At 42.3% G+C, this 21,829-nt stretch overlaps 1 protein-coding gene across 5 annotated transcripts in view; it reads left to right on the forward strand.

Moving 5' to 3' along the window:
• The window catches only part of ZHX3 (zinc fingers and homeoboxes 3), a 68,220-nt gene that overhangs the window by 33,883 nt on the left and 12,508 nt on the right, over positions 1-21,829 (forward strand). For 4 of the 5 annotated variants that reach the window (XM_073309706.2, XM_073309708.2, XM_073309709.2 and 1 more), the window contains exon 3: positions 18,890-18,975. The exons of the other annotated variant lie outside the window; for it this stretch is intronic. The gene's annotated coding sequence lies outside the window, so the exon portion shown is untranslated. The remainder of the gene's footprint in view (positions 1-18,889; positions 18,976-21,829) is intronic. 5 annotated transcript variants of the gene reach the window in all.

Consider the following 21,829-nt stretch of genomic DNA (forward strand, 5'->3'; position numbering starts at 1 on the left):
AAGTGCATAGCTTGGCTCTGAGATAACTCGAACTAGAAAATAATAATTTAGGATAAAATTCAGTTTGGCAGTCTTGCTCAGTCCCTACTTCCAACACCTGTATTAAAGAGTGAAAGGAACTGAGCTGGGCATATGCATTCCATTTCTTTTAATTGTGCTTCCTCTACTGTTAATCTGATTTCTCATATTGGGCCACCCACTGATGTGGCCAGCACTGCTGATGAGACCTGCCCATTTTAAAGGGCCAAACATTCCAGAGGGGTGTATTAACAGAATGGGATTGTTCAGTGTGATGATGCCTGTGCCCAAGCAAAGTGATGCCTGAGCTGAAACTGAAGTATTTAAAAGCCATTATGATGTTGTAATCTACAGGCAAATTAATAGGGAGTGAGAGGTAGTGTGGTCTAATAGATGGGCTGTTGGATTGGGAGTCAGGAGATGTGGATTCTAATTCTGCCACTGACTCTGCTTTGTGACCTTGTCAAGTCACTTCATCCCTCTCTTTCCTCTCCTTCCCCACTCCCATCAGTCTTGTCTATTTACAGTGTAGGTTCTTTGGGAGAAGGATTAGCTCTCACACCGTGTCTATACAGCACCTAGCACAATGCAAGCCCTGGTCTTCTAGGTGCTACTGTAACAGAAATAATAAGGGGGAGTTGATAACATTTGATTTGGGGTTTCTTTTCTAGTGCTACATCTTACAGCTTGGTCCTCAGGCAACGTAGTAGTAGGCCTATGGTTACCGGTTCAGTCGGATTACTCATGCCCCATTTGAGGCATATCTGTGGAAGTTGTTGAGCTAGCTCTTGTGATGGGATGACCTGTATTCATCCTTATCAAACTGTGGGGTCAGAATTAAAATATGACATCTGATGTTCAAATCATGTGATACTTTCATAGTGTGTAATTGGATCCTCAGACTGAAAGCCCTGACTAAAGGCTGCTAACCAAAATTACCAGTATTCTATTAGTTAGGCAGCTGCTTTGGAATGGTGTTTTGCCAGGAATAAAGGATAGAACCAGCATTTTGCTTTGGTTGAGAATGCACTGGCCACACACTTATCAACTAGAAAAGAAAACCATTTTTAAAAATACAATCTTATTAGAGACTACATTTTGCTTTTTCTAAAAAATAATAATTAATCTTGGTGACCTTTAAAAAGATGATGGGATTGAAACAATGCAGAATAAATTCATCGCCTGTTGAACAGGTGGCCAGAACCACCTCCTTAAAACTGCAAAGCTCTTCCCAGAACGGACCACAAGGTGTTCAGTATTTTCCTCCTTTTGTCTGTCCTCAAGCTTACACACACAATGTGTGTGTCCATAGTACTCTAGGGTTTTCCCAACTAGCAACATAGGTGAGATTTCCCTTGCAATGCACACCACCAAAAGCAGACATTTTAGTTACCTTTTGAAGCATCTGCTTGAGATACGTGGGTAGCAGCAAGCTGACAAATTAAATAGCTTATACAAAACATGAAAAAAATAATTAGTAAAATGCTAGGCCACTGGCGATTTAAACACTGCAGAAGTTTCTTGGCAAGACCCAACTTGGTTATTTTGACTTTTCACCATGTATCCTATATTATCCTAACACACAATGTCGTCTTATATGGGTTTTTCTAAATCTATTGCCCAGCACTTCTATCATTTACAAAATTACCTGTATCCTAAAGATGTTCGCAGAAATGGTTGGGTCATCTTCAGCTGTTGTGACCTTTTTTTAAACACCCAGTGTCATCTGTTGTAACTCATCCACCATGCAGGAGGCCTGAAGATCCTCCCTGAGTTTGTAATGTCCCTCTGTAGTCAGCAGCCTTTTAGTAGAGGTTTCCATCTCTAATTTCCATGAATGGAAAAGGGTACCGTTTGGGAGCCTTAGTGCTTGCTTCTTCATAACTCAGTGGTTCCAGCTTACAGACAAACTTCCTTTAGGGGCTAAAAGGTCAAGAATAAAATGTATTTATCAAATTTTTTCCCTCACAACTCTGTTAGTACGTTTACACGCGTAGTTTGTGCTTGTCAATACCATAGTTACGCGTACATTCAAGATAAAGGTATGTGCAAATGGCCAGTGAGATGCACGGTTATTGAAGTCTGGCCTGCTATTGACATGGTCATATTCTCTTTAGTGCTTCTCTGAATGTACATATTTATAAATGAAGATATAATGCCAAGATTAAACTTATGAACTGTTCTACCGTGTTCTTGCTTAGAAGAGGCAACCCTCCAAAACAAAACAATACCCTGCTCATCTCCCACCGTGATCTAAAGTTTTACAAGTGCTCATAGGAGCTGGAATTTGAAGTGGTTTCCATCCTGTACAGGGTTTACAATTTGGTTCAATGTCTCTCAGCACCCCCATTACACAAATTGTTCCAGCCCCCTTGCACATGCTTTTGCATTTCTTCTGTCTGCTGTACCAAAGAAGTTGTTCATATTGTCACACCAATAACATTGCAATTGATTTTTTTTTAAAAGAAACATTTTGACTAAAACACCATTACTGGCACATTAGGCTGGACAGGAGAAAAATTCTGATAATTTAGTCTATACCTGTGTAGTTTGGGATACTCTTTTTGTTACTTAGTACTTTGATGTGGAAACTGAGGATGAATATAATTCCCTCTGATATTTCTATCGGAAGGAAGATCCATTCTCTAGGGAACTTGGGAGGCCTGGGTTCAATTGTCTGCTGTGCCATAGACTTCCCATGTGACCTTGGCCGAGTCACTTAGTCTCTCTGTGCCTCAGTTCCCCACCTGTGAAACAGGGATAATAGCACTGCCCTGGTAAGAATAACAACTACATTTCAAATTGCGAGGCGCTCAGATGATATGGTAACAGGTGCCATATAAATACCTTAGATGGAAGGCAAAGGATGCTTTTTTGGGCCAAAACTTGTTGAAGAGAGTGTGTATGTAAGGGGCATTAAGGCTTTTGTTTTTTTGTGTAGCTTTGTTCTATTCTCACTGGAAAAATTATGTGGAGGAATTTGAATCATTTTGAAGATGACTTGTAAATTGTCTACCCTCCTACCATCCAGACCCACTACACACACCCATAGCAAAATGTGCTGAGTGCCCCACATACTCAAATGGAGAAGCATTTGGCAGTTTATTAGACTCCTCCTTAAGTTTTAAATTTAGTGGCTGGACTCCTGAGTGGCCTCTAAGTAGATTGCAGATGGCAGGAGAAATACCTATGTGTGGTACAGCCAAGATGAAATGATGCTCTCTCCTGCACTTACCTGCACAAAGCATATTCTTTCTGGGGTTTATTCTGCTGCTTTCCTATGGTGCTTTTGCTCTCATTCAGAAGTGAAGAGGCCTTTAAGAAAGACTGAGCTATGGTAAACTAAGGCCACTTCACCTCTGAATGAGAGCATCCAAAATCACATGGGGGATGCCACGCAAGGAGAGTTTCTAGAAAAATTATTTTTCTTACATTGACCTAACTCGGTAGCGTAGATTGGGCCTAGAAGTTGACTGAAAGTGGGGTGGGAGTGGTTAGTGGAAATTGCCTTGAAAACAAAAGGGAAGCTGCCAACAATTTCTCTAACATAGACGCCTCCTTACTTTGCTGGTTTTGCATGTCTTTGCACAGTCTGCATGGGCTGTAAGTGAACTGATGTTTACTGTATCTTAAAATGATAAAAGCAATTGAAAGTAAGGCACAGACTTGGGACAACTAAACTTTTTCAGTGCTGGGAAATGAAATCTCTTTCCAGCTAGTCTGCCCAGGGATTTTGTGATACCATTGCTTAGAGCAGAAACTTCTGTAATCAAAGAGATGAAGATCAGGGTGTCTTCAGTTTGGTTGGCACCACTTCACCAATCATACTTGGCAGTTTCAGAATGCTGCTGAGATAGATTTGTCCAGCTTTAGCATGGGGGTGGGGAAGGGGATGACAGTTACAGAATAGAGCAGCAGGCTCTAAATTTAGAGGCTTGTGGCTAGTGACTCCCAAATCCTTTCAGTGTAGAAGCAGATTGCCTCAGGGCTCTGCGTATTACCCTGGGTATAGGGATTTGGGAGGCAGAATTTCCCGAGCTACTTTCCAATTACCAATGCAAGGTGGTGTTTACAAGATTGTGCATTAAGTGAAGTCTTGCTGGAAGCCTCTCTCTTCTATGATGATCTTGGCTATCCTGCCTCACATTGGCCACTTGACTGATCTGCTTGATTTAGGATTTGCCTGGTTGATCTTAAGAGTATTACACTGAAGAGCTTTGCTATGAATTGAAGCTATCTTGAGTGTTTGAGTTGATCAGAGATGAGCCCTGCAGACTTGCTATTTCTCCCCCCTGATATTGTAGACAGGCATCCACTTAATCTTTTCCCTACAGGTGATTACAGCAACCCCATTGCAGGCTTCTGTATAGAGGGGAATTCTTACCCTCCTATGCTTTATCCCACTTGACAGGCTGTCACTTTGGTGCTGTTTCATTAAGATGCTTACATGCTCTCTTCTTGCCTCTCCAAACTAGAAGAAAGCAACTGCTTGGATTGGTTTTTCCTCCCTTGGCCCCAGACGCTGAGTGGATTTTGGCAGCTCAGCAAATCTGCCAGTAGCTAAATAATTTTATACTTCAGGGTTTCAGACTTAAAGCAGATTTAGAATAAAATAGTAGCATAGTTAGGTTGCGACAGCATAATTGGGAATGTAACCTGTCCTTGCAAACCTTAGTAACACCCTGATTTATTTACATTGTTACCATGTCTCTCTCTCTCTCATTCATTTACCGCAGGTTAAAGTGGTGGATTCTTAGCCATGGAGACTGCCATGTGTTCCTTATTCACAGGATGGGCAGCAGCAGTAAGCTTTCCCTGTGCTGTCATGCTAGTTAACACTACAGCACCTTGGCCTCTTTCTAAGGCTATGTCTACACGATCACTTTTGTCACTCAGGGGGTGTGAAAAAACACCCCCCCCCAAACGACAAAAGTTTTAATGACAAAACACTCCGGTGTGGACAGTGCTTTGGCGGTGGGAGCCACGTTCCTGGCGATGAATCTACCACCCCTCGTTGGAGGTGGTTTCATTTTGTTGCCGGGAGAGCTCTCTCCTGACAATAAAGAGCAACTACACATCACACCTTACAACGGCACAGCTGTGCCATTGTAAGGTGGACAGGGTAGACATAGCCTATGACTGACAACTGTAACGGTGACGGGTTTCATGCAGTAGTGGACAAATGTATACTAGGCATCAGACTTACTCCCTTCCCATAGGTTCCTCCTTTGATTTTGGCTAACCTGGGTTGGATTTGAACTGGTGATCTGGAGAAGAAAGGCTCCGTAAGTCCATTACCAGTTTTTTGAATTCCTTTATTTTGTGGGCTGCATGCTGACACTACATACGCACTTTTCCAGCATGCTCTCCTGTGCAGAATCCTGCTGGAGTTTAGTTTATCATGCTGTTAGCTGTCAATTAAGCTACACACAACAAATCATCTGTACTGCACGATACGCACGATTGATAACATGGAGTGATTTAGACTGGCTAAATGAACGGTAGCCTCACTACATTCTGGAGAAATAAGGGATAGTCTTATGGCCTGCCATGAGCTGAAGGGATCATCTAAAATGAAGAGAGACAAGCTAATACCTTAGTTACATCAGATGAGAAGAAACATGGCCAGGTTGGCCTCTTGCTTACAGTGTTATAAATGAGGAATAATTCCTTTTCAACTCTTAATTGAAGGGTATGGAATGTGGGACTCCTAATAGAGTTTTTCTCCCATGAATTTTAGTTAAATAGGTTATAACAAGACCAAAACGAATCAAAAGTTTAAACAGTCGATAAAAATCCATTCCTCTCTCACTTGAGCAGGGGTGGCCAACCTGAGCCTGAATTTACCAATGTATATTGCCAGAGAGCCACAGTAATAAATCAGCAGTCCCCCATCAGCGCCTGCCCTCCAGCCCCACAGCGCCTTCCACCTGCCGCAATCAGCTGTTTAGCATGCACAGGAGGCTCTGTGGGGGAGGGGGAGGAGCGAGGGCATGGCAGGCTTGGGGGAAGGGGTAGGGGCCTTGGGGGAAGGGGTGGAATGGGGACAGGGCCTGGGGCAGAGCAGGGGGTTGAGCAGTGTGCTCCGGAGCCACAGGTTGGCCGCCCCTGCACTTCAGGTTCACTTCTTCCCTACTGGTGACATTGTCATAGGCCTACTAGTTCTCCAGTCAATCTAGTCTAACTTACAAAACAATCTGCTCAAAAGCCGGTCTCTTCCCCCAACAGAAGTTGGTCCAGTAAAAGATATTACCTCAGCTACCTTGTGTCTCTTATATCCTGGGACCAACACCACCACTAGAGACCATCAGGGAAACAGACTTTCAGTAAAACCCAGCATTCAGGCCTTCTTTATGCATCGTAAAAAAACAAAATTGGGATAAACCCATTCTCTGCTTCTATCCTCCCGCATGCCTTTGCAAGTGACCTTTCAGGACATCTGATTTGGGTAGATAACCACAACTATTAGCAGACTAATTAGTTTTCTCTCTGGAGAAGTGGTTCCCAAACTTGGCCACCGCTTCCCGCAGCTCCCATTGGCCAGGAACGGCGAACCGCGGCCACTGGGAGCTGCAAGTGGCTATACCTGCAGACGCTCCAGGTAAACAAAAGCATCTCGTGGCCCGCCAGGGGCTTACCCTGAACAAGCCGTGAACCAAGTTTGGGAACCACTGCTCTAGAGGGACAAGGATTCCAGGCATATTGTGGACCCAGATAATTTCTTGATTCTGTCTTAGAATGATTCATCTGGCTTTCTGAAAGATGAAATTACTGGATAGACTTTGTAAATTACATTGTAGCCAAAATGTAAGTTACTGCATACCCATTCCACAAAAGATTCAAAGGAAGTAGAACCTGTAACTGACGCAGATTTCACCTGCCTAGCAGAGAGCTGATGGAAAACTTTTGTTCTCGTTCGAGTGGCCTCTGCACATTCCCACCCTTGGGTCAGTGCAGCTCAGCAGGCACCTTGGGCCCGCACGTGGGAATACACAGAGGCACCTCTCGGAGAACTGCAGTTACAGGTAAGTAACCCTTATTTCTTTGTCAAGTGGCTTCTGTGTGGGCCTAGTTGTCAGACGAAGGCACCTGCCAACCTGCAGGATTGGTGCATCCCAAGAGTGGGAACGCTAAGAGGTTATCTTAAAAAAACAACAACAAAAAAACCCCTCTGGTTACAGGTGAGTAAACGTCATTTTTTCATACAGGGGTAAAGAGGTAAAGGAGAGAAATAAACTAGTTTAGGATATACTTTTAGATATATCGATATAAAGTGTTTACTCTTTTTTTCTTTAAGGTAATTTTATAGATTTACCTTTGCATTCAGGTAAATGTAAAAAAAAAATCCTGGTATTTCCATAATTTGATGACAATCTGTACATTAGTTTTGAAACATATAGAAAAACCCCTGAAACTAGAGTCTATAAAATCTGACAGTAATTGGGCAATACTTAATTCCTCTTCAGGAGTTATTTTAACATGATGAATCCAGTCTGTAATGTGTAACTTCATAGAAATTCTATGAATTTTGACTTGCATAATGATAGTAATTTCCTTTATTACTTTTTCCTACATTTTTGGTTTTGCCAGGTCATATTAAGATTTGACTTGGAGCTTTGAATGTGTGTCACTAGTGGAAGGGGAAATTGTAATATTAACGCCATCTAATACCTTAAACATATTCAGGGATATAGCGAAATTGGATAATATGGTGTTATTTGTATTTTAATTCTTTCACATTGCACTCTAAGATCCCCAAACTGGTGTCTGAAAGGTATTAAAATAACATACTCTATTGTATAAAGCTTTGAATACAAAGTGGAGGTTAGTAGATTGTTGGCAGTTCACGGGTGTGCACACTAATCAGTGACTGGGAAGCAATTCTTCCAGTGTGTCTGGAATTCTTAAAATGAAATTCTCCATATTAAGGCATTATCCTGATCCACAGGTTTAATTACGACATCAATAGTTTGAAGTAAGGTTTACAGGGAGACCTCTATTCGGAAAAACAAAACCCTTTTAAATGGGCTGTCACAGCTCTTTAAAGTCTCCCTTGTCCACCCCATGTAGCTACCAAAAGATATTTCCATCAAACAGCTATTGAAATGGCTTCGTGAGCTCCTGTCCTTACAGGAAGGAACACCACCTTCTGAGTCTCAGCAGAGAGCTCAAATATTGAACAAGCCATAGGGCGTGGTCTCCCGTACTCCCACATTGTGAAGGTTGCAAACCAGCCAGTAAAACATCTACTTTAGCTACTTCGCCTTTACTTACTGGTGTTCATAACAGTCCATAAGGAAGACCCCCTCCACTGTACGGTTTTCTTCAGACAGGCCATAGAGAACCCCCTGGCAAGGACTGTACATAGTAGCTGAAAGCACCCTTGGTAGAGTTTTGTTTGGAAATTACTTGCAACTGGCTGAATATTTAATATTAAAGGATTGTGACGCCACAAAGGCTAACCCTCCCCCCGCCCCACACACACACAGTTACTGGCCATATCAACCCACAGTAGCTAGGCGTTAGAGAATACTAGGGCAGGAGTCCTGCTTTCCTTGGCTTTCAGTAGTTGTTCTGCTTAGTCTCTCTGATTTCCTGCTAAGTCATTTTTAGATGAGGTGAAATCCCAGCAGTTACACATGGAAGAGGCCTATCAAATCACCTGGGGTGACGAGAAAGACTGTGCCATTTGCTTAGTTCCTTTAAACTACAAGGCAGTGGGGATTTTCTGTCAGGGGTTGCTCCCTTAGCCTTATACCGTCCCGGTCTACCCACAAGGCAGTGGGTTTGATGAGCCACAGGTAGTACCATCTACTCTCATTACGGTAGCAGGCATAGCCTGACCTGACTCAACATCCACATCAGAAAAGCCACCACAACAAGATCTAGACTGAACAAGAGGGTATGGGAGGACAACAAAACTGACAGAACACACAAAGATCTCTGTGTATTGTACATGTGTTATCAGCACACTTTTGTATGGGAGCGAGACATGGACCTTATTGTCTCATCAGGAAAAGAGGCTCAGCAGCTTTCCTATGTGTTGCCTTGGTCAAATCTCCTGGCGGGACAGAGTCACCAACACTGAGGTGTTCAAGCGGGTCAGTATACCCAGCATGCAAACACTCTTCACACAGAGACGCCTCCGTTGGCTTGGGCATGTGTGCCAAATGGATGATGGGCGCATCCCAAAGGACATTCTCTATGGTGAACTGGCATCTGGAAAAAGACCCAAAGGACGCCCAAAATTGCGTTTCAAGGATTTGTGCAAGCGAGACCTCAAAGAAATGGATGTGGACAACTGGGAAGATCTCACTCAGGACCGCAGCCTTTGGAAACGAGCTTAACAAAGGTGTCCGGAGTTACAAGAGGAAGCCGTCTAGCTTAGCAGAGGAGAAAAGAGCTCTCAGAAAACAGAGCCCAAAGGGTCAAAACGTGGCCTTTAAATGTGACAGATACGGCAGAGATTGACTCTCTCGAGTGGATCTCTACAGCCATGTTTGCGGCTGCCATAAAACCAACTGAGTAAATTCTTTACCTCTCAGGGGCACATCCCCATGGTCTCTCGAAACTGAAGGATGCCTACTACTTTCAACTAACTGAAATGTCTTGATATTAAGGAAAATTTTTTCATTTCAAGCAGCAAATAACTGGATTGCTTTTATCTCACAGCTGATCTCTAGGAGAGAGAGAGAGATCGATCTTAATAAAAAATAATTGAATCTCCTTGTGTAAGGATAATACATTCAAAGTGCCATTCTAAACTGCCAGAGAAAGAGTGGAACTCTGTCAAGCAAGGTTCACAGTGTCAATAATTCTCAAGCTCTGTTCTATCCACAGTGTACTGTCCAAATTACAGTGGATCAACAAATATATTTTAAATGAGAAACAGTTTTCAAAAGAAAAGTGAAGCAGAAAGTGAGTCCTCTTGGCTCCAGTGCTGCTGGATCCAAGGTTTCACCTGTTGGAATTTCAAATGAAAATCTAGATCCATCTGCTCCTTAATATCAACTTTCAAAGAAATATAGGCTCACTGTTAAAGAGGTAGAAAACATTCACAGTCTAGTTTCTCTTGAATGCTGTCCCAATTAAAAAATCCACTGTCCGCTGATCAGGATATAAAGTCAGAATAATTAGTGATTGGTCTTCAGCGAGGCCTTCATATGTTCTTGTGAGATCTGTTGGGACGACAAGCACAGAAAGTAGGATCTGGCCAACTCAGTCATGAACGGGAGATCTCAAAGGTCCACATGGGTGTTGCAGGAAGTGGTGTGGGTGATTCAGAGAGTGGCACTCTTCAGAGAGTCACTGATGAACCAATGCAACAACCTAATGTTAGACAATGTAGGCAAGATTTTCCAAAAAATTCAGCAGTCCCAATTGGGGCCAGATTTCCCCAAAGTGCTGAGCTCCTATTTAGACACCTGAATAAATGGCCAGATTTGAAAATTGCTTAGCCTTTTGCGTGCCGAGATCTTTAGATATTGTGACCTTGCAATGGGAACAGCTGGATGCCAAGCACTTTTAGAAATCCAGTCCTTAGTCAGGTGCTTAAATGGAAGTGGAGCTTATTTGAAAATCTAGTTCCAATTGAGCACTTGAAAACCTGGCCCTACCCTACTGAAGTTTTCATTCATCTGAGTCTCAAGTCCAGGATCTTGACCATTTAAGACACTCAGCAAAACTCTTTAAGAGTAGGCATGTTCATTCATGATATTGGGACAAAATTACAGTTATAGAATTGCACTATGTCCCTAATTTCCCTCCACAGTTTCAGCTGGATGCAGTATTCCTCACTTCCTGTCCTCCGCTGTTGTGTAGCATTATTGAACGTTATTAAACACCTGCCACTTTCTACCCCAAGACCTTAACTGCTAGCATGCAGCCAATGCAGATCCCATTGATAACAAATGGAAATCCAGGGATGGTGGTCTTATTCTGTTTACACAGCACCTAGCACAATGGGTCAATGAATAGGGTACCTACAAATAATAAATAATAATGAACATGGACAGAAAACTGCACCCGATTTGCTCCAGCCGTGATCTCATTTGTGACACTTGCCATGTAGGAGCCCAGTGGAGGAGAGGGCAAATCAGTTTCCAGCTTTCCTTAACAACGGCTTAGAAATCAGAAGAAAATGTACAAGAGGTGCTTGAGGTTTAGGCACTAGAGATCTGTATTATTATAGAGCAGGTAGGAAATTAGCTTTGTTCCATCCTTTGACCTCCCACATTGCCAGTGTCCCACAGAGCGCTGCTTTTCCACCACTTGGCCGCTCATAATTCACAACTGAAAAAAAAGCCATTGTATCATTGGTGAAATTTACCCCCATGGCCCATGCAAGGCTCCAGTTAACCTCTGTGTTTGACCTGTGTATTTGGAGGTAGTTGGGCAGGTAAGCAGCCAGGCAGGCGAGCCTCTGCGTACATTGCAGGACAATGTGCCGCTCCACAAACCTCCCCACAAGTTGTGGGTGTTGCGGTAGTTTCAGCACAACAACTTCCACAGGCTTCCCGTGACAAAAGCCATTTCCTCAGGCTTTGTGCTGTTTGAATAGCAACTAGTGAGAATGTTTTGCCTTGTGAAGGCTCATGTGGCTGACTGAAAGCAGTAGCACTTTAGAATAGCTTCAGGAAAAAGCAGAGGGCTGCCTTTTCTTTTTACCGGTAGAACTTAAAAGTCCGTCTGTCTTGGTCTTATTCACACACACGGTGATGGGTGACTATGAAGACATGGGCATTAATTTGCCTCAAACTCTAACAAGCCTGGTCTTCTAAAATAGAAACAGTGCACTTTTAGGCGCACAGGTGTATTTCTGGTTAAAAGCCCATTCTGCGTTGATAACTAGTTAGACATATTATTTCAGGTCAAAATTTCATGCATTTTTCTCCCCCCTCCATTTCCTTTACCGGTTTATGACACACAGGAACGACACCCATTGCTTGACTATCCTCGTCTGACCTTTTGTAACTTGGCTCTGAACTGACTTTGGGTCTTTTGCAACACACTGTCAGAAGGGAAAAATCCTTTGTTAAAATACAGCCAACTCCTTCCTCAACATGGAACAGTTTGTTCAACTGAAAGAATGACCCAGTTCAGTGCAGAAAACACATTGCCATAAACTAGCATATTTAAAAAAAAAAAGTTGCAAAAGAGATCAACCATATTGAAGCTACAGAAGAGTGTTCTTTAAGCAAGGCTCTGGGGGAGAAAAATTCATAGCTTCAGTGTTTGCAGTTGGCTTTTCAGCTGCAGTAACAGTAAATTAGGACAGACTAGTGGATACTAAGCTAGTGCTGGCATATTGCAAAAGTGCAAAATAAATAAAGTAATCCAAAAACACTTTTGGGAAGGGGATACAGAGCTGTATTAGGGAACAGTCTGCACTGCAGAAAGTAAACTCATCAGTTTCTGTGTAGCATGCGTAAGTACTAAATGTAACAACCTGGTACTTCCCCTTTAAAAATTTGGACCTTATAATTCTTTGTTCTGCACAATGACTTTCTTGGAATTACCTCTCCTCCATGCCTTATGCAGCCACTTGGCAGCTTGTGATCAACATATGTCTGAAGCAGAGTTGGGGCCTCAGTGGGAGGGCTCTGCCAGTCCTAACGTGGTTTCATTGGCATGTTTCTTGAATGCAGTCATTGCTAGTGTAAAATCTGATCCCAGTATTGTTCGACATTAATATTACAGTAGTGCCTGGAGACTTTGACCATGTTGAGTCCTTATTGTACAGAGGCATAGCACAGTCAAAAAGCAAAATTGATGCCCTTCATGTGCTCAGTGGCCATATAGTGCTTACATCTGTGATTGGCCAACCGGCCTTCCGCAGCATCTGCTGCCCAACATTTCTCTGCCTCTTAAAAGATCCAAGTGATGGTACCAGAAATCCAAAAAAATGACTAAGATCAATCTGATTTCAACATGCTTCTTTGAGAGCTGAAAAAATCCTTTCTGAGCTCTTTGCCAGTTGCCAAGGAATCAGTGTTTAGATGCCCCCCTCTTGGCTTGGTGAGTGGTGGTTCTACTGTTGAGTATAGCGTACAACGCTCCGTGAGTGAAAATGAGTTAGGGACCATTGGGTTTAACGTGTCTTTTTTCACAGATAGGACTGTGCAGTAATATTAAACGGCTAGGATATTATAGAGAGAGCTGACTCTGCGAAGCTGAAATTGTATTACATACCAAATTATTTGTGAGCCATTAAGCTCTGATACCTGATTATGAGCTCTAAGCAACCTGGGCTAGAAATGGCTGTACATTAAGCAAGCTGTGAGCACAGTGTTATACTGTATTATCCTAGACTAAAATACAACTCTATGGTATACAAACAAAAGTAAGCCATGTGCAGAAATTTCAAGTGCCAGAAATCAGAGCTCCGGTGGATTTATAAGCTTTAGCATCTTGCGGCGTTCAAATACTATTTTGTATAGCACCGGCCCACTTAATGGTATTCATAATGATAGTGCTGCCACGGGTGATGGCCTGCAAGGAGATGAACTGATGTATTTCTTGAGCCTGTATGAGAAACATCATCTGATGTCTCACACTGGTGGCAGTGGTTCTCAGACTGTAGTCCTTAGCCGACTAGTCATCTCTAGGAGCCTTCCTGGTGCTCCCCAGAATGAACTGTTCTGGGAATCCAACAGTGTGGGGATTGGAGTTGAGCATGGAGGCGAGTTCATGGGACAATATTTCTCATGTGGAGTGGTTTGTAAATGAAAAGGTTGGGGAACCAATGGTATTACAGTCAAATTTTGTATTCTTGAATTCTGGATACTTAACAATTCCAGTACAGGGATTATTGAGAACAGTCCCCGTTTCCATCACCTTAGGAGTCAACCTTGTTTTGACAAACAGGTCTAGGTGTGTTCATCAACTTCTGGGGCACTGATGAGTGTGTCAACATACACTTGTTGGAGTGCTGGTGCCACTTTTAATAGACTGTGTTGCTGCCTTGTCAGACTTTCTCATGCCTTACAAAGATAAGAACAATTATGAGCTAACCTATAATGAAGCCCATGTGCAATAGACCTTCTCTGAAGAGGTCCAATGGTATGTGAAGTGTGTGTAGCATTTAACTTATTCTGTTCTTAGCTCATACAAATGAGGGGAAAAAAAATAAAAGGAGTGAATGAATTAATGTTCAAACAGAAGCATGCAAACTTGAGGAGGATGCTTGTTTTGTTTTGTTAATACTGACATTCTATGGAAATATGGCAGGCAGACAGGCTCAAACAGTGGCATGTTGCCAGTAGTCTAAAGGTTATATTATCCCATTGACCTATTTTTATACTATAATTGCATTCTGTTACAGCTACCTCTTTCTAGCCCGTAGTCTCTCTTGGTTGCATGCTCCTCTGAAAAACAGAAGATAATCCGCAGTGTTAATGCAGAGTATAAGTTTCTTCACAACTAACAAAGACACTAACAAGTTGTTGACATTTTTGGAGGAACCTGATCACAGTCACACACTGCTGTTCATAAGCTGATGATGGCGTAATAATAAAAGCAGCTTGAAATGGGTAAACAAAAATGATTGCACAGTAACAGAGGATTCCTCTTAAACACTTGTTTTACATGACCAAATACAGTTGCGCTTAGATGGACCAAAATGTAAATGAATGGCTTTGTTCAACCTGTCCAAATGAGAATAGCTCTATTCTACTCTATTCTGCCAACTAATAGAGAATGAATATGATGATTCAGTCAACCATTTTCCACTGCCTGTAAAGTGGACATGCATTTTCAAAGCCAGGCTTAAATTACAAAGCACCCTAAACACTGGGCATAAAGAAAAATTGTTTGTTTATTCCTTAGCACAAATGTTGACTTGTGTGATGTTGCTTGAAACTGCGGAGAACCTAGGGTGTGTTTATAATGCAAGATAAGAAGATACAAACAAGCTGTTATTGCCCTGCTGGTTTGTCTTGGGTGGATGTGATGTTAGCACAATGAAATAGGCATGCTTTGTCAGAGGAAATGTTGCTGATCAGACATTCATGTAATTAGCTGTCCCTCAGAAAGTTAAACAGATCTTGAATTAAATGTTCTCTGACCTCTTTATGTTACAGGACTCTGTTCTCAGGGCATAGACTCTGGGTAGCAGAGCAATGTCAGCCTTGACCTAGTTCTCCCCCCACACTCCTTTACATCCCTCTTAATAGTAGGTGGCAAACAGGTACAGGCCCTAGATAAAGATAATCCAGAATTCCAAACAAGGCTTGACACTGAATGTCCATGACCTGTGCTAAGTTGGACAGTGCATGAGGTCTTGCCTACCAGCTTCTGCAGAACCTTCAGCTCTAAAATAGCAATATGTCTAGTGCTTGTGGTTGTGAAGATAACCTTCCAAGTGTGATCCCATTCAGAGTCGCCTTCCCCCGTGCACTGCCGAAAGCCCAGATTCCTGGCTCTATGTCTGGGCCTTCGGAGGGAAGGAAGAATTCTGTCACCTGCTACTCAGGCTTCACAGCCCAGTGTGCAGGAGCAGGTGATTTCCACTCATCTCAGGGTTTGAACATCCTTGCTGTGCAGGAAGCTAGGTGCTAAAATATTCAAGAGTGGTACATATTCACTTCCCAGGCTCACCAAATCCTGCCTCTTCATCTGCACCTATAGAACCATACGAGTTCAGCTAAAGAAGATCCCCCTACCATCACACACACCTGTGGCTACAGACAACAGGAAGTCTCAGGACTCACCCCGAGGTGTGAAATGCCTCCACTCACCTCATTGGGTGTTAACTCTGATGTTTCTCCATATCTGTTGTAGGCCTGCTTTACACAGAGTTTAAAAACTGATGAGTTAAACTGGAGCAGCTTGTTGTGTTTAGACTAGGCCTTAACTTTATCCTTCCATCACTTATCTGTCTGGAAATTCAATAGTCTTCACCAGCCCTGCTCCCGCTCAGCTGAATGGTGAGTGCACTGGCAGCGAGGAGGATAATTAATCTGACTAGTGACCTCCTACATGGTTTGTCATGGGCTGGTTGCAAATGCAAAACAAATGTTAATGACTAACTGTAGAGAAGAGATCCTGGAACCTGCTCAGCTGCTCTGCATGTGGGATGCCAGCTCTGTGGCACATGTGCACTTGTGCTCCCTCTCTCGCCCCACAGAGTGCCTAAGTAAAGGAGGTCAGTCTCTATTTGATGGACTGAAATAGTTAGCCGTAACATACAGCCATTATGCCAGGTTATCTGCACACCTCTGGAGCATGTTGTGAGACCAATGTTTAACTGATGTGGGTATGCCTGGACAAACTTGCTTCTTAAAGCGGTAGTATTTCCATAAAACATTTCATTTTAGTAACACCTGGGTAACCTATCGATTAGGTCTGGATACACACCAGGGTTGGAATGTTTGTTGGCTGATCCCAGCAGTCCTTTATTCATGTGATTTAATAGTGATGATTACTATTGTGATAGTAATAATAGTGATGATGATGATGATGATTTATTATTAAAGAACCAATCGTGTGTTTGGTTTTGAACAAGACAGAAAGATTTCAGAGTAGCAGCCATGTTAGTCTGTATCCGCAAAAAGAACAGGAGGACTTGTGGCACCTTAGAGACTCACAAATTTATTAGAGCATAAGCTTTCGAAAGCTTATGCTCTAATAAATTTGTTGGTCTCTAAGGTGCCACAAGTACTTCTGTTCTTAAGACAGAAAGAGTAAGCCTGGCCTTGAGAAAGTAGCTAACAGGCCCATAAAGCGTCAGGAAAACCATTAATTATTATTATTTTTTTTAATGGAACATTTGTGCTCAGACTGAGTTATGTCAAATTTCAGAGCAAGTTTCTGTGTCCAAATCACAGTACTCTAAAAGAAGATACCTGTCTGTATTATCTTTTTTTTTTTTTAAGTACATATTGTCACTTAACTCCACAGCTCTCAACATTTCAAGTGGCTAAAGCAGGATGTGACCCCACACCGGTTTGTCCCATCTGCCTCTCTGTAGATGAAGACAGAGGGGCAGCCGGGCCAAGCCTGAGTGACAGTGCAACCCTTGCACCAAGTCACAATGCCACTCAGTTTGGAGGGCTCTTTCAAATGGCGGCCCTAGGGAAACTGTACCCCACCGGTGGCCTTGATTGTGGGAAATGTTCCCTTCAGCTGGGACAAGAGGTTTTGGGGTTGAAGCAGGACAGTCCTGTGAAACCGGGGACTGTTGGGAGGTCTGTGGTGGGAATGCAGTGATTGTCTTACCACCTTCTGGATTCCAGCAGTAAGATAATAGCTCCCACATTTAGTTATGGTGTGCATTAACTTTTCCTTTCTGGGCAAGGTTTGCAGAAGGTCACAAATTAATCTTCTAATTGAGGAACTTGGCATTGTGTGGGATGAATGTTTTGCATTAACAGCCTAACTCATTAATTCACTGAAACATTTAAAACCAAACCAGTTAAATCCAGCTGAGCCGAGAAAAGCGGAAAGTTCAGACCCTCCAGTGCATATTTTGAAACCTTTTAAACCTTCTTTTGTTAATCTGTATAAAAGTAAGCTCTCCGAAGTTGTAAAACACAGTTTATAATTGGTCTTTAGACTTCATTTTCCTTGTAAACAAGGACACGAACATGCAAAAAGCTAGCAAAATAATAAGACGACAATGTAGTGGGTTGTTTGTGCGTGACAGAGAGAATGGAAGAAAGCAGTGAGGCTTAGAGCAGCAGTACTGTTTTTTCGAGTGATCGTTAAAGTTAATACAAGATATTTACGTAATTGCTATTGTTTAGATCCTGGGGGTTGAGAATTTTAAAGTGCCGTCTTCCTACCACACCACCCTGCTGCACCAAACCTGAGCATCCGTTCGTTGCCACGATACGAGGCTACTGAACAGCTCATCTGGTGAAGTCCGCCTGTGTGTGAGCTGATGATACATTGCTGGTGTAACCCACTGCCGCCAGAACGTGGGGCTGAAACGACCTGGCCAAAAATTAAGCAAAGCCAAGAACACCTTGCTGAGTAGATTTTCCTCTATTCGCAATCTACACACAATGTTGATAGCAATTTCACTATAGGCATTTAGAAACCAGTACAGTGAAAAGTCTGGGCAATTCCCTAATGTGGATGGAGTTATACCAATATAAAAGTGCTTATACAGAGGTCGCAAACTTTCCCAATAGAAGCACCTTTATACTGCAGGGGTTGTACCAATTTTTAACTGTCAGTTTTGAAATTGAGATCCAGTGGAACCTCAGAGTTACGATTCACCATTGTCACAAACTGACCGGTCAACCACACTCCTCATTTGGAACTGGAAGTACGAATCAGGCAGCAGCAGAGATAACCCCCCCGCAAAACGCAAATACAGCACAATTCTGTGTTAAAAGTAAACTACTAAAAAAATAAAGGGAAAGCAGCATTTTTCTTCTGCATAGTAAAGTTCCAAAGCTGGATAAAGTCAGTGTTCAGCTGTAAACTTTTGAAAGAACCACCACCGTGTTTTGTTCAGAGTTATGAACAACCCCCCATTCCCGAGGTGTTCATAACTCTGAGGTTCTACTGTAATTGAATTGGTACAAACACACTATGCAGACAAGCAGTGATTACCCTACTGTATCATCCACTCTGGTACAAGAATAATTGATGTGGTGTGAATTTGACTGTTCTGGGCCAGTTTCACCCTGGAGAATTGTGTTTAAAGGAAAACTAATTAAAACTGTTCAAAGGAAAAGCGTTTAAGTACTTGGGAGGTTAAGCAGTGGCTTGTGCTCCCTTACTTACGTATGTATTACGTAGGAGTAGATTAATCATCAATTGTCAACCTTTATGGAAGTCGAAGTCATTGTTTCATTACCTTCATAACTCTGGTGCTGGTACTTCATTCAGCTAACGTTTCGTTGCTACTTTCCATCAACAGGCCAGTCTGCTGCAGGGTAGTATATGGGAAACAAAGATCCCATTTGAATGCATGACTCAGCCTGAAACATCCAAAGTGGTAGAAAGGTAAGTTCTGTGTTTGTACTGATTTTTTAACCGTGGTTGATTCACTGTTACATTAACCAACACATTTGAAAAATAAAGTTTGCCTAGTCTAATGATAGAATCTGTAGGATACCCCATTTACCTATGACACTGGAAATGCACACAAGATTATTAGCAGATTCTAAAAAATGCACAGCAAACACAACCATGCTCTAGTGTGGTTATTCTAGAAATGTAGGGCTTGAAGGGACCTTCAGAGGTCAACTAGTCCAGCCCCTTGTGCTGAGTCAGGACCAAGTAAACAGAGACTATCCCTAACAGGTGTTTGTCTAACCCGTTCTTAAAAACCTCCAGTGATGGGGAATCCACAACCGTCCTTGGAAGCCTGTTCCAGAGCTTAACAATCAGAGTTAGCAAGTTTTTCTTAATATCGAACCTAAATCATCTTTGCTACAGATTAAGCTCATTACTTCTTGCTCATCCTCAGTGGACATTGGAGAAAGATTGATCACCATCCTCTTTCTAACAGCCCATAAACATATCTTAAGACTTATCAGGTCCTCCCTCCCCTCAGTCTTCTTTTCTCAAGACTAAACATGTCCAGTTTTTAAAAACTTTTCCTCAAAAAAAGAAAGTTTTCTAAACTTTGTATTGCCCTCTCCTGGACTCTCTCCAATTTATCCACGTCTTTCTTAAAGTGTGGTGTGGCACCCAGAATGGGACACAGCGCTCCAATTACATCCCATGTCTTCTGTACAACACTCCCGTTAATACAGCTCAGAATGATATTAGGCTTTTTTGCAACTGTATCACATGTTGACTCATTTTCAAATTATGATACACGAGAACCCCCAGATCCTTTTCAGCAGCACGACCACCTAGCCAGTTATTCCCCATTTTGTAGTTGTGCATTTGATTTTTCCATCCTAAGTGTAGTACTTGGCACTTGTCTTGATTGAATTTTATGTAAATTGTTCTATGGAAGGGAAATCGACTTACAGTACACTTGATTATATTTGTCTAGTAAAATAACATCATCCTTAATTTCAAGCTAAATTTACACCCTGTAGTCTTATATTAATATTTGTCTGAACCAAAACATGACTGTTATGACACCCAAAATCTAGTTGTGTCCTCAGCTGTGATCCTAGCAATGATTGCTTGGGTAAAATGCTGACGTACGTACAGACACTTTATAAATTAAGTACCCAGCATCAAGCAGCGCTATTGATTCCTCTGCAGGTGGGTCAAGCAATTCAGTTTTAGCAAAACAGTGATGATTACCTGCTCTGAAAGGTGACTGTAAAATGGCACAATGAAAGTCTTTGTTTGCTTCAATCGCTCTGTATCAAATTTACTCAGCTGATAATTAAAAAGGTGATTTTTATCTATCTGCCAACTCTGCAAACATGACCTGGGATCTTTCTGGCTCTTGCATAATCTCCAATAATAGAGATTCTGTAACTAGAACTCTGTTAATAATTCTGCTGAAGATGCACAAACTTGCAGAGACTCCAGATCTGTCTCCCACAGCTGAATTGGCCCCGCAGAGCCAAAGAGGAGTAAGAAATAATGAAAACTTCATGCAGCAAAGTGAGTAGCTAGACAAAGAGCAGATCTGGGCAGTAAGAAGGCTCATTTTCACAGTTGTTTTTGTGACTCAACATGTTATCTTTTTATAGTTTTGTGGCTGTTTTTGTTGACATTCCTAATTGACTTGATTTAGAAAGGTCATCCCAACCCCTCACGTGTCAAATTATGAGACATCAGAAATTAGGATTGGGAGTAGGTGGTGATTGGATTCAAGTCTTTGCTGAATAGTAAAACTCTTGTTTACTTAAGTATTCTGCTCACTAGTGCTAATAAATCACTTGCTGCTCCTTTCCACAGGGAAAGGGCATCCCCAAAAGGTGGTATTGAAACAGGTATTGATAATATAAAATTCACACTACAGAAAATCAAGATCACAGCATCCATCATGTCTTTTGGAATTCCAGCTTTTCCTCCAGCTTTTGCAGAGCAAAAAACTTGGCGCCAAGTTTAATACTCACTAACGGTATTTCAGTACTATTTTGTAATCTCAAACCAGCCCACAAGTTTCTTATCAGAGTGTTTTAAATTGTGCATGAGTGTTGCTCAGGACAGGACTGAACATCTAGACTCAGTTATATAGTTAGCTTATTTTTCCAAAGGTGTGGAGATTACTTATTTTTGATGAACTTGCGGAAGTTAAATTCTAGTTCATCATCTGAACTTTAAATTAGAATCCTTCGTCATCCATATCTGAAGCAATTAAAAAAGAAAAAGAAAAGTAAAAGCGGGTTTTGCATAAGCACTAAGAAAATTATTCACCTGATCCCCATGTTTCTGTGCATGACATCAGCACAGAAAATCTGATAAGAAAGCTGGTAGACTGCCAGTTCACATTGCTTATAACTGACAGTAATTACTTACCTGGATCTTCTAATAGGATAAGTCAGTTTTCAAGATCCACTTTAATTAGTGTTTTTATAAATATCTCTGTGTTACTGTAAATCTTGGTAAAGTCTGGCACAAAATCTCTGTGTAGTAGGTACTATGGGTCAGGCACTGACTCCATGGGTGCTCCGGGGCTGGAGCACCCATGGGCAATAAATGGTGGGTGCTGAGTACCTACCAGCAGCCCCCCTATCAGCTCCTCCCCACCCCCTACCCCCCCAAGCACCTCCTGCCTGCCGGTGGGCCTCGCAGATCAGCGCCTACCACCCACCACAATCAGCTGTTTCATGGCGTGCAGGAGGCTGGGAGAGAGGGGGGAGGAGCGAGGACACGGTGTGCTCGGGGGAGGGGACAGAACTGGGCAGGAAGAAGCGCGGTAGGGTGGAATGGGGGCAGG

Source organism: Lepidochelys kempii, chromosome 13 (assembly GCF_965140285.1).
Source record: "Lepidochelys kempii isolate rLepKem1 chromosome 13, rLepKem1.hap1, whole genome shotgun sequence".
Lineage (NCBI taxonomy): Eukaryota > Metazoa > Chordata > Testudines > Cheloniidae > Lepidochelys > Lepidochelys kempii.